General features: G+C 43.0%; 1 pseudogene; it reads right to left on the bottom strand.

Moving 5' to 3' along the window:
* Positions 1-8,772: 8,772 nt before the first annotated feature.
* Positions 8,773-10,828, bottom strand: LOC136480781 (uncharacterized; annotated as a pseudogene).
* Between the last annotated feature and the right edge of the window lie 653 nt (positions 10,829-11,481).

Raw genomic sequence — 11,481 nt, 5'->3', positions numbered from 1 at the left:
CATGTACGTGTCGCCATAAGGAAAGACACAACATTCGGTCAGATTCTCTGGTGACCATAAATAAAACAACATGGACCACGACGCCTACTCAACCATGTGGCCACAACTGCTAGCGTTTGCTGCAGCTCTGACGAGACGACATCTCCCTCGTGAATCATGATGGTGGTCATCCGTGTACACACAGAGACACTCGCTTGTGATGCACATGACCTGACCATCTGTCTCCATCCCGTATGTGAGCACGAACAATCACTGCTCATATATAGTTGCTCCTCCTGTGATCCTGTCCTTCCACTGTAATATAATATAATATAATATAATATAATATAATATAATATAATATAATATAATATAATATAATATAATATAATATAATATAATATAATATAATATAATATAATATAATAGTCATGAATCCATGCGATGGTCATAGCATGGCTTGGCCCAAGCACTCATGAGCCCCTATTGGAGGAGCAGTGGAGGACATATTATATATATATTATGAGTAGTGGAGGACAAGATCAAAGGAGGAGCAACTATATATGAGTAGTGATCGTTCGTGCTCACATACGGGATGGACAAAGATGGTCAGGTCATGTGCATCACGAGCGAGCGTCTCTGTGTGTACACGGATGACTACCATCACGATTCACGAGGGAGGCGTCGTCTCGTCTGAGCTGCAGCAAGCGCTAGCAGTTGTGGCCACATGGTTGAGCAGGCGTCGTGGTCCATGTTATTTTAGGGGGTGTCTGGTTCCGGATACTAAAGTTTAGTCCTGTCACATCGGACCTTCGGATGCTAATTAGGAGGACTAAACATGAGTTAATTATAAAACTAATTATACAGATGGAGACTAATTTACGAGATGAATCTATTAAGCCTAATTAATCTATCATTAGCACATATTTACTATAGCACCACGCTGTCAAATCATGGACTAATTAGGCTTATAGATTCGTCTCGCAAATTAGTCTCAATCTGTGCAGTTAGTTTTGTAATTAGTCTATATTTAATACTCTAAATTAGTGTCTAAACTTCCGATGTGACAGGGACTAAAATTTAGTCCATGGAACCAAACACCCCCTTATTTATGGTCATCTGGGAATCTGACCGAACGTTGTGTCTTTCTTTATGGCGACACGTATACGGGATCTGACACATGGACCCAGCCATGGGGCGCTCACGAGGAGCGTCTGCAGTCTCCGGAGTGCAGACGTTGCGTCGTCCTCTCCTGGCCTCCTAGGCGTCGACTTCTCCTGGCCTCTCTTGCCGCGCCGTGAGGGATGGCGCGGCGGCGTTGCGTCAAGATTGGTGGCGCGGCAGACCTTGCCACGTCATCGGTTAGCGCCCCGGTCGTCGCCACGTCATCCCTCTCGCCGCGCCACCATACATGACGCGACATAGGCATTTCGCCGCGCCAGGGAAATAGGCGCAGCCAAAAGTGTTAGTTTTGAAAAATAAAAATAAAACAGTGTTAGATTTAAAATTAGTTTACAAAAAGTGTTAAAAATAAAAAAAATTCAGATCTAGCAAACAGGATACAAGGAGGTTAAGGCCTCTATTCCCATGAAAATCAATAGGTTACAAGGTCGGATTACACAGATGTCAAGTATTTCAATATCTAATTCATCTGTGGATCTCAACAGCAGTCTAGAGAGGGAGGAACATAACAGAGAGACTGAAAACTAAACAACTGAAGAGATGAGGCTGGTTGGATCAGCCTCCCCTTATTTATAGGGCTATTACACATTCCCAACTTGCCCCTTACATATATAGAGCCGAACCACTTAACCTGGGGGTGTTATGGTCCAACTTGAGATCGGTGCATCGAACGGCCACGGGCTCTTCACGACTTTGCTTCGCCTCGACGCAAGCTTCACGATGACACCACATGCCAACTCCAGTTCCTGCCAGAACCTCCGTCCGGGTTTTGAGGCCCAAACCTGGAAACCGTCCGCCGGTGGTTTTGAGGCCCAAACCACCAAACCCACTTGGAGAAGCGTATCCGCTATGCTTCCTCCACGTCTCGACATGTGTCACCGTCGTCCTCGACCACCCGGCCGTCAAGTCCTCCAGCGTCTCCGCTTGACTTGCCCGACTGCCATCTTGACTTGGTCAACACGGTCCACTCCTCCATGTACTCTTACACTTGTCGATGTCCCTAGGTGTCAGCCACACGGTCGGTCCTCTAGCCTCTCCGATCCCTCAGTCCAAGCCTCACGTCCGTCCTTCACTGCCTCCGGTCCATCGGCACGACCCGTCTCTATTTGACCTTCACCGTGCCATCGACCACCGCCTCCGAGCTTCACACCTGCACACCACAAGCCAAGAAACATGTTGCACACCGAACTCATGCCATGGTTAGTGAACACACCCAACCCAAGGCTAGCTCAACTCGTTGACAATCACTCATCACACCGAACAACATGGGCACATATCAACCATGTGTTCTCAAGCTGGTACGCAATTTTCCAGCAGTGGACCTTCCTGCTCTTCACCAACAACTCAGGATCAGTGAGATGAAAGTTATATGATAAGGATCATTGCAAACCTAAAAAGTGCAAAAGGTGCCCATCTTTGTGCAGAAAACATCACATCATAATTATTTTTAGGATCAACTGTATGATTCATAGCATGCATCATCGATCCCTGAATCTACTCTTCCCAAGTTGCAGAAACAACTATTGATCCCTGAATCCGATGACCTCTTTCAGCTCTACCTGCTTGAATGAATGAGAAAAATGCTGGAAAATATTTCATTCAGTATAAACTGCCTGGGAAACTGAGACTTCGATGAAGATGCAGAAGTGTCCACACACAAAACTGATTGTGTGGAAATGGAATATACTCTGATTAATCGGTGCAAATTTAATGCATAATCACGCCCAGACACAAAGGAAAATGGCAAAAATAGTATAATACCACAACAGAAATACTACTTCATAAGACAGATTTTTTTTAAAGGCTTTAAGCCTTTGACACATGAAAATTCTAGTTGCGTTAAAAAAAGCACATGAAAGGTCAAACATGTAATCTGTAAAATTGCTTATCAGCTACTGGGTTTTAAATTTCCGTGCATGTTACCATAAACTCTGCAACACATCCAGAACTATATCTACAACCTATATAGCTCTAAGCATCTCTTCGTTTCCAACATACAAGTTTCAGCACTCAATATTGTGCTGAGTAAAAGAATTGCAGGAACACCACAACAATTTTGAATAAGGCCACCTCCTTTAGCTGCACTTGTCTGAATGAAATAATTACGTAAGATACTCTGCTGCAACTGCATGAGAAATTTGGAACTAGGGAGAAAATGGGTGAATGTACTGTGACAATAATTTTGTATTTCAAACTATCTCCAGAACAATGAAAAATGCAGAAATCAATGCTCTGAACAACCTTGCAACTTCAATACTTTATCATGCTTCTTTTAATATTCTTTTCAGATGAAAGGGAAGCTCCAAAATTCTGATGTCACAAGAACTTCGCACGACTGAAATCTCACCACACGAAATTCAAATAAGCTGCCTATAAATTTGCAAGAATACATACAGAATAATAAAGCCATATACTAGCAATAAATAAATAAACAGGGTTATTCAGTTTTGTTGTACATTTTCACAAGTCCTGCACCAGCACACAGGGAACTATATCTAAGACCCTGTGTTGTTCTAAGAAAGACATGTATGTCACTATAAATTTCATCTCTAGTCTAAGCCATCTTGCAAGAATGAACCACAGCTACTGTGCAGTTCAAGAGTTCATTTTTTTTCTAGATTTCCAGAGAGCCAAATACCAGGACAAGTCTTTACATCAGTTTTTAGGTTCTGGTTCTGCACCCAACCAGGGAAATATCAATCATATAACACAGATTTCCATTAGACAAACAATTAAGTGGACACACCTAGACCTAGTAGGTTCATGAGTTCATTCACAAGAAGTCAGAAACATTTGTACAGTTGCCATTACCAACATCTCTGCTACCCTCTAGACCAGATGCTTCAAAAAACGTCCGATATGATGATTTTTTACATTGTGCATTGACCTGTTTTGTGGTAGTGTAATCTAGAATCTAATTACCTCCTTCAGCTGTACCTGCCTGAATGAAAGGATTAAGGGGAAAATTTTCAGTAGAAATGGCCTGGGAAGTTGCTCAGAATAACATGTGTAACTTTAATGCTGAATCAGCCTTCTGTTTACCATTTTCCAAAAGAAAGGGGAGCACCAAAAAACTCATGTCACAACCCAAATGAACTTCACAAAACATACATCTCAACACATGAGAGTCAAAATTTCCTTTCAGTCACAGAATAACATACAGCAATAAAACAAAAAAGAGGGATGTTCTTCAGTTTGTTGTACATTAACATAAGTTCACCATTTGTACATGTCTCCAACAGAACAAAAGAAAATAATTAAGCTCAGCATCATCAACATTCAGGAATCATAAATAGCTGCCATTATCTCAAGATATCTGAATCCATCCGGTAAATTAAAGCAGTTAAGAATCTGAGATAGCATCAGCAGCAGCCCATGTTGACATTGCATAGAGTATGCGTCCCTTCCACCCTCCCAGGAGGCACTGACGATCCACATCAGTGACAAAGTCCTCGTGAAACTTGTCCCTGACACTCTCCCGCACGACCTTGATAATTTGCAGATCAGCCCTGCCCGGTGGTTCCGCAGCTGCCACTTCTTATATGTCTCAGGGCGCTCCACCCTGTCCAAGCCTTCACAAGCGATGACATTCTGGGCACACTGGCCAAAGAGATCCCGCTCAACCAGAACGCGCAGATCTCTATCCCGTGGGGTCGTGGCATCCATCATGTCAAACATTGCAGAGTAGTGGAACAGCGACTTCATGATGAAAAGGATGAACACGTCTGGTCGCATCTTCCGGATGTTGGCTTGGGCTACTCGTGTCGACTGTTAAATTTCTAGGATCACTAGGTGCAAAACTAGCGGGTAAATAACTTCATCTTTAGAATAAAACATTGTCTTAGATCTACATCAGGGAGACCGAGAGAGAGAGAGAGAGAGAGAGAGAGAGAGAGAGAGAGAGAGAGAGAGAGAGAGAGAGAGAGAGAGTAAGAGGGTCACAACCATCAGTCTTGGTGCTTGAGCTCGCCATGGCGGTGAAGGTGACGGTGGCGTTGAAGGCGAGGGTGGCAGCGGCGCGGCGAGGTGTCGGCGGAGCTTCTCGCCGCTGATAGTGCAAGTTAGATCGGGTCTAGGGTTGTGTCGGTGGGTCTTGTGGGCACGACGTTCTTTGGCGTGCGTGCCCCCAGCCCCCACCTCTCTTTTTATAGCTCTGCGCGACGGGGGCCCGTCAACCATATCTGGTTGTGCGCCCCTGATCAGGGCGCGATCAAGGACTCCGACTCGGTCGTTGGACCGAGCCGGACGAGATCAAACTAACATTCCTCCCCTTGATCTCATCTCATACTTAAACTTAGTCTCAAACTTCGAATACTTAACTTAACACCCGTTTCATTACAGATCAGTGTATAGAGCATGCCTCGTTATAATAGTCGGTTATGTACTATCAGATTTGACAGCTACAATACACCTTTCTATTTTGAAAACAGATTCTTATTCTAGGCCCTTAATATCCAGGGATCATAGGCTTTCCCGTAAACTCATGCCGGCTAAGTGTTCTCTGAACACATTGGGCTTAAAGCCTTTCATGAGCAGATCCACGAGCATTTCTTTTGTTCTTATATGCTCAAGACTAATGGTATGATCCTGGATTTTCTCTTTCACAACATAAAACTTGATGTCAATGTGTTTGTCAGCATTACTTGACTTATTGTTATGAGCATAAAATACTGCTGGCTCATTGTCGTAGTACATCTTGAGTGGCCTTTGAATGCTGTCCACCACTCTCAACCTGGGTTTAAATTTCTTTAGCCATTTTGCCTGCCACGTGGCCTCATAACATGCTACAAACTCGGCATACATCGTGAACGATGCTATGACAGTTTGCTTGGAGCTTTTCTACGATATAGCTCTACTTGCGAGAGTGAATACATAACTTGACATGGACTTTCTATCGTCTACATCTCCCGCAAAATCTGAATGTGAGTACCCTTCTATTTCAAGGGAATCAGTTCTTCTGTACGTTAACATGAGGCCTTTCGTGCCTTGCATATAACACAATGCCTTCTTTACCATTCTCCAGTGATCTGTTCCTGGATTATCCTGATATCTGCCAAGTATCCTGGTTACAAAAGCTAAGCCAGGGCATGTACATACTTGAGCATACATTAAGCTTCCGACAGCTGAAGCATATGGAACCGCTTTCATTTGATCGATCTCATATTGGTTCCTGAGACTCTAAAATTTCCCAAATCTATCGTCCTTGACTATGGGAGCAGGCGTAGGTTTACTCACATGCATACTATATTTCTTTAGAATCTTTTCTAAGTATGCCTTTCGTGATAATCCTAAAACCCCTTTCTTCTATCTCGGTGAATTTCAATTCCTAAAACGAACGAAGCTTCACCAAGATCTTTCATATCAAAATTCGAGGACAAGAACTTCTTCGTCTCCAATAGTAGACTAACATCACTACTTGCAAGTAAGATATCATCTACATACAGGATGAGGAAAATGAATTTCTCACTCTTTTGCATAAACGCAATTGTCCTCCTTATTCTCATTAAACCCAAACTTTCTTATTGTCTCATCAAACTTCAAATACCACTGTCTGGAGGCTTGTTTTAATCCGTAAATAGATTTCTTCAGGCGGCATCCTATACATTCTTTTCCTTCCACGACAGAATCTTTGGGTTGTGCTATGTAAATATTTTCATCTAAATCCTCCTTGAGAAATGTCGTATTTACATTCATCTGATGTAATTCTAAGTCATAGTGCACCACTAAAGCCATTATGATTCTAAAAGAATCCTTACATGAGACTGGAGAAAATGTCTCATTATAATCTATTATTTCTCTTTGCGTGAAGCCTTTTGCTACAAGTCGTGCTTTATATCTTTCGATATTCCCTTTGGAGTCATATTTAGTTTTATAGACCCATTTACAGCCTACTGTCTTAGCTTCTTTAGGAATTTCTTTTAAATCGCAGACTTTATTGCTACTCATAAATCTTATTTCATCTTCCATGGCTTCAAGCCATTTCGATGAGTGAGCGCTTCTCATGGCTTCTTCAAATGAGGTGGGATCTCCCTCTATTTGAACTTCTTCATTGACATAGACTTCATAGTTATCATGAATAGGTGGCTTTCTAACTCTTTGAGACCTTCTGGGGGCCTCAACATTTGGCACATCTTCCATTTAGGGCTGTTGCAGCTCTTCCTCATGTGTGACAATAGGTTCTATAGGATCCTGAAGGACAGGTTCCTCATCTTTATTTGTTATTGCCACAGGAGAACTAACAACAGGTGTTATAACCATAGTGTCCTGTACTGTCGCTGCAGCAGCAACAGGTATCAAGAAAAAAGGTTCCTAAATCATCGGAGTGGGTACATATACTCGCTTCTCCTCAAGGCTAATTTCTCGGGGTACCATACTCCCCTGATCATCGCATCCTCCAAAAAGACAACGTGTCTCATTTCTACAAACTTAGTATGTCTGTCAGGATAATAAAAACGATAACCTTTTGACTTATCTAGATAGCCAATGAAATAGCAACTGACTGTCTTAGGATCTAGTTTCCTAATATTTGGGTTAAATACTTTAGCCTCAGCCGAACAGCCCCACACACACAAATAATTTAGTGAGGGCTCTCGTCTAGTCCATAACTCATACGGTGTTTTAGACACCAACTTACTGGGAACTCGATTAAGAATGTGAATGGCGGTTTTAATGCCTCCATCCATAAATTAATCGGTAAAGTGGAGTAACTTATCATACTTCTCACCATATCCATTAAGGTACGGTTGCGTCTTTCAGCTACTCCATTCTGCTGAAGCTCGCCCGGTGTGAAGTACTGTGCAACTATGCCATTTTCCTGTAGAAACCTTGCAAAAGGTCTAGGAACTTGGCATTATGGGGTATGTCGACCGTAGTACTCCCCCATGGTTGGATCTCACTATCTTAATCTTTAAACTATGCTGATTTTCTACTTCAGCCTTAAATATCTTAAATTTATCCAACGCTTCTGAACGTTCCTTAATTGGATAAATATAGCCATAACGTGAATAATCATATGTGAATGTTATAAATAAATCATAACCATCCGCAGATGTCACATGAAACGGACCATAGATTTCAGTGTGAATTATTTCTAAAATTCCTACACTTCTTTTGGCATCTTTCTTAATTTTCTTAACAAACTTTCCCTTAATGCAATCGATGCATTGTTCTAAATCTAAAAATTCTAAGGGCAAAAGAATTAATTCCTTAATTAATCGTTCAATTCTCCCCCTCGAAATATGGCCTAAACGACAGTGCCATAATTTTGAAGATACGTCATCAATTCTTTTCCACTTAGTTCTTACATTCATGGATGAGGAGGCATTCTCATTCTCAGTGCTTACAACATTCACATTCTCATAAAGTGATAGCAAATAAAGCTTGTCTTGTCTGAAGGCAAGACCAACACACTTATTATTAAACTTGATTTTACATTGTCCATCACCAAAGTGACAAGCAAAACCATCATCATCTAAGCGTGATACATTTATTAAATTTCTACGCAAAGAGGGTACATTGAGAACATCTCTTAGATGAAGTACAAAACCATCTACTAATTCTAATGGGAGTTCTCCAATGGCTTCGACTTCAACCTCGACGCTATTTGCTACTTTAATGCTTCTTTCTCCTCTTTACAGGGTCCTCCTCATATGGAATCCCTGTAATGAATTTGCAACATGAACAGTTGCACCTGAATCAATCCACCAAGTAGATTTTGCATAACTTAAATACAAGGACTCATCTATGAATGTAATAAGGTCCTCACCTTTCTTACACAGAAACCTTAGGAATTCTACACAATCCTTCTGGTAGTGTCCCTTCTTCTTGCACCACTTGCAAGTGTCCTTGCCCAACACCTCTTCATGGTTTGATCTCTGATGGTGATCATTTAGTGGAGCCTTTCCATGTGCCTTAGAAGAAGAGGTATTATCCCACTGAGGTTTTCCTTGTGGCTTAGAATTATTGCTTTGATAAGTCCTCTTCTTATTTTGCTTCACGTAGTTGATAGAATCACCACGTGAGCCCTTAATTCTATCCTCTTCTTACACACACATGGCAATCAACTTCTCAATGCCCCACTTTTCTAGCTGTGAGTTGTAATTCACAACAAAAGCCACAAACTCCTTGGGTAGGGAGACAAAGATCAAATGGACTACAAACTCATCTTTGAGCTCCATGTCCATAGGCTTGAGCTTGGAAGCCATGTTGCTCATTCTCAATATGTGCTCCCTTATTCCACCACCAGTATACTTCTCAGTAACAAGCCTCTTAATAAGAGTGCTTGCATATGCCTTTGGAGAACCAGTAAACTGACTCTCCACCTTCCTGAGGTACTCTCTAGTGGTGGTACAGTCTGGGATTGCTCCCCTTATAGCCTCCAAAATGGAGCTCTTAATCACCATCATGCACTTTCTGTTCGACTGGTCTCACTTCGCACGATCAAGGTCGTACTGCATTCTAATTGGTGCATGATCACACACTTTAGTGTTGAAATCTTCTTCGCTCTCATTTTCACCCCTCACAGGGTCCTCAGGAGCTATAGGACAGGGATCAGTCAGTGCCTCAGGAGCTATGGGACAGGGATCAGTCAATGCTAGATCAATGTCCGACAGCGCAAGCGCTATCTCAATCTTCTCTCGCCATGAGCCGTAATTCCCTCCATTGAGGGGCTCTATGGACGAGATATAACTCAAAGGATTGCCTGAAAATAAAATTCAGAAAAAAATTGAGTTAATTCAACGTTGGTCAATAAAACATAAAGCTACTCAATATTAATTCTATATCACCGTTGGACAGAAATAGAATTAAGAATTATAAAATAAAACTTGCTAGCATAATAATCTTATCAACAACGTTGGTCAGTAGATAAAATTATCATACTCAAAAAATTACTTATTTTCTAATTAAATTTTCCTATTGGTTCTAATTTAATCAGAAAAATAGACTAAGAAACTTCAACTTGATGCATAAATTGGCAAAATAAAGCCAAAAATTCAACTTATCTCAAACTTAACATAGCGAAAGCTTAAACTTAATTTGTGAATTTTACCCATAGGAAAAACACCTCAAAACTAATTTTATTTTGAGCCAATAAACAATTTCCGAGAAAAAATATGAAATTTGCTGGAAAAAGAAAAAAAAAGAAAAGGGCGTCTTCTTCACTGTTTTTTGGCCCAGGCGCAAAAACGGCCTGCCTGCGGCCCAGCGAGCACCAGTGCAACGTGGCCCATCTAACAGCCTAGCTGACCAGAGCCTACTTGGGCTTCAAACTTTACTATGCTGCCGACCCGCGCGTGAATGCGGCCCGGCCTACCTCTCACGCTCGCCCGCGGCACCCTCCCAGGCCCCAACCAGGGCCTAGGCCGGGAAAGTGGCCTTCTGCCTGGGCTGAATCTGGCCCAGCGTGTCTCAACCATTCATCACGATTGACGGTCATTCAACGATATCGAGCGAAAAAACGCCACGCGTCGTCTCCTCCCGGAACCCTAGCACCATTTCTACCTCTCAGCACCGCAATTTTAGGAGAGCGAGCGAGAGTAGCGCCGAGCGGCGCTGCGCGCCGGCGAACGACAGAGTCGAGTGGGGTGGGTGAGCGTCGATGAGCGGTGCGGCGCGTAGCCTGAGGCTTCCCCTTGGCAGGCCTGTCCATGGCAGGTGACGGCGCCATCGTAGCTCCCCTCCGCCGGTGGGTGTCTTAAAAAATGGCGCTGCCTCCAGTCCTCTCGCCGGCGTGCGCACTCGTCCTAGGGTGAGCACGCCGCCATCGAGTGGACTAGCATTGGTGCCTTGTGCACCCCACCGCAGGCGGCTTCCTTCTTCGTCCCGGAGCGCGGAGCGGATCCAGTAAGCTTCCCCCAACCCCTTTCTTCTTTCTCTCTTCCCGAAATGGATCTGGTCTAGGGTTAGGGTTTCTTTCTTTTTGTCTTCTCTTCTTTCTTCCCCTTCGGCTAGGGTTTGAATTTCTTTTTTGATTCGTTCATCACCTTCTAATTTCTTACTGACCCCGACTAGATCTACACCATAGTTTGGCTCTGATACCAATGTTAATTTTCTAGGATCACTAGGTGCAAAACTAGCGGGTAAATAACTTCATCTTTAGAATAAAACATTGTCTTAGATCTACATCAGAGAGACCGAGAGGGAGGGAGAGAGAGAAAGTGAGAGGGTCGCAACCATCAGTCTTGGTGCTTGAGCTCGCCATGGCGGTGAAAGTGATGGTGGCGTTGACGGCGAGGGCGGCGACACGGCGAGGTGTCGGCGGAGCTTCCTGCCACTGACAGTGCAAGTTAGATCGGGTCTAGGGTTGTGTCGGTGGGTCTT

This window comes from Miscanthus floridulus, chromosome 9 (assembly GCF_019320115.1).
Source record: "Miscanthus floridulus cultivar M001 chromosome 9, ASM1932011v1, whole genome shotgun sequence".
NCBI lineage: Eukaryota > Viridiplantae > Streptophyta > Magnoliopsida > Poales > Poaceae > Miscanthus > Miscanthus floridulus.
The sequence above is the reverse complement of the archived record's forward strand: the minus strand, read 5'-3'. Positions and strand labels throughout refer to the sequence as shown.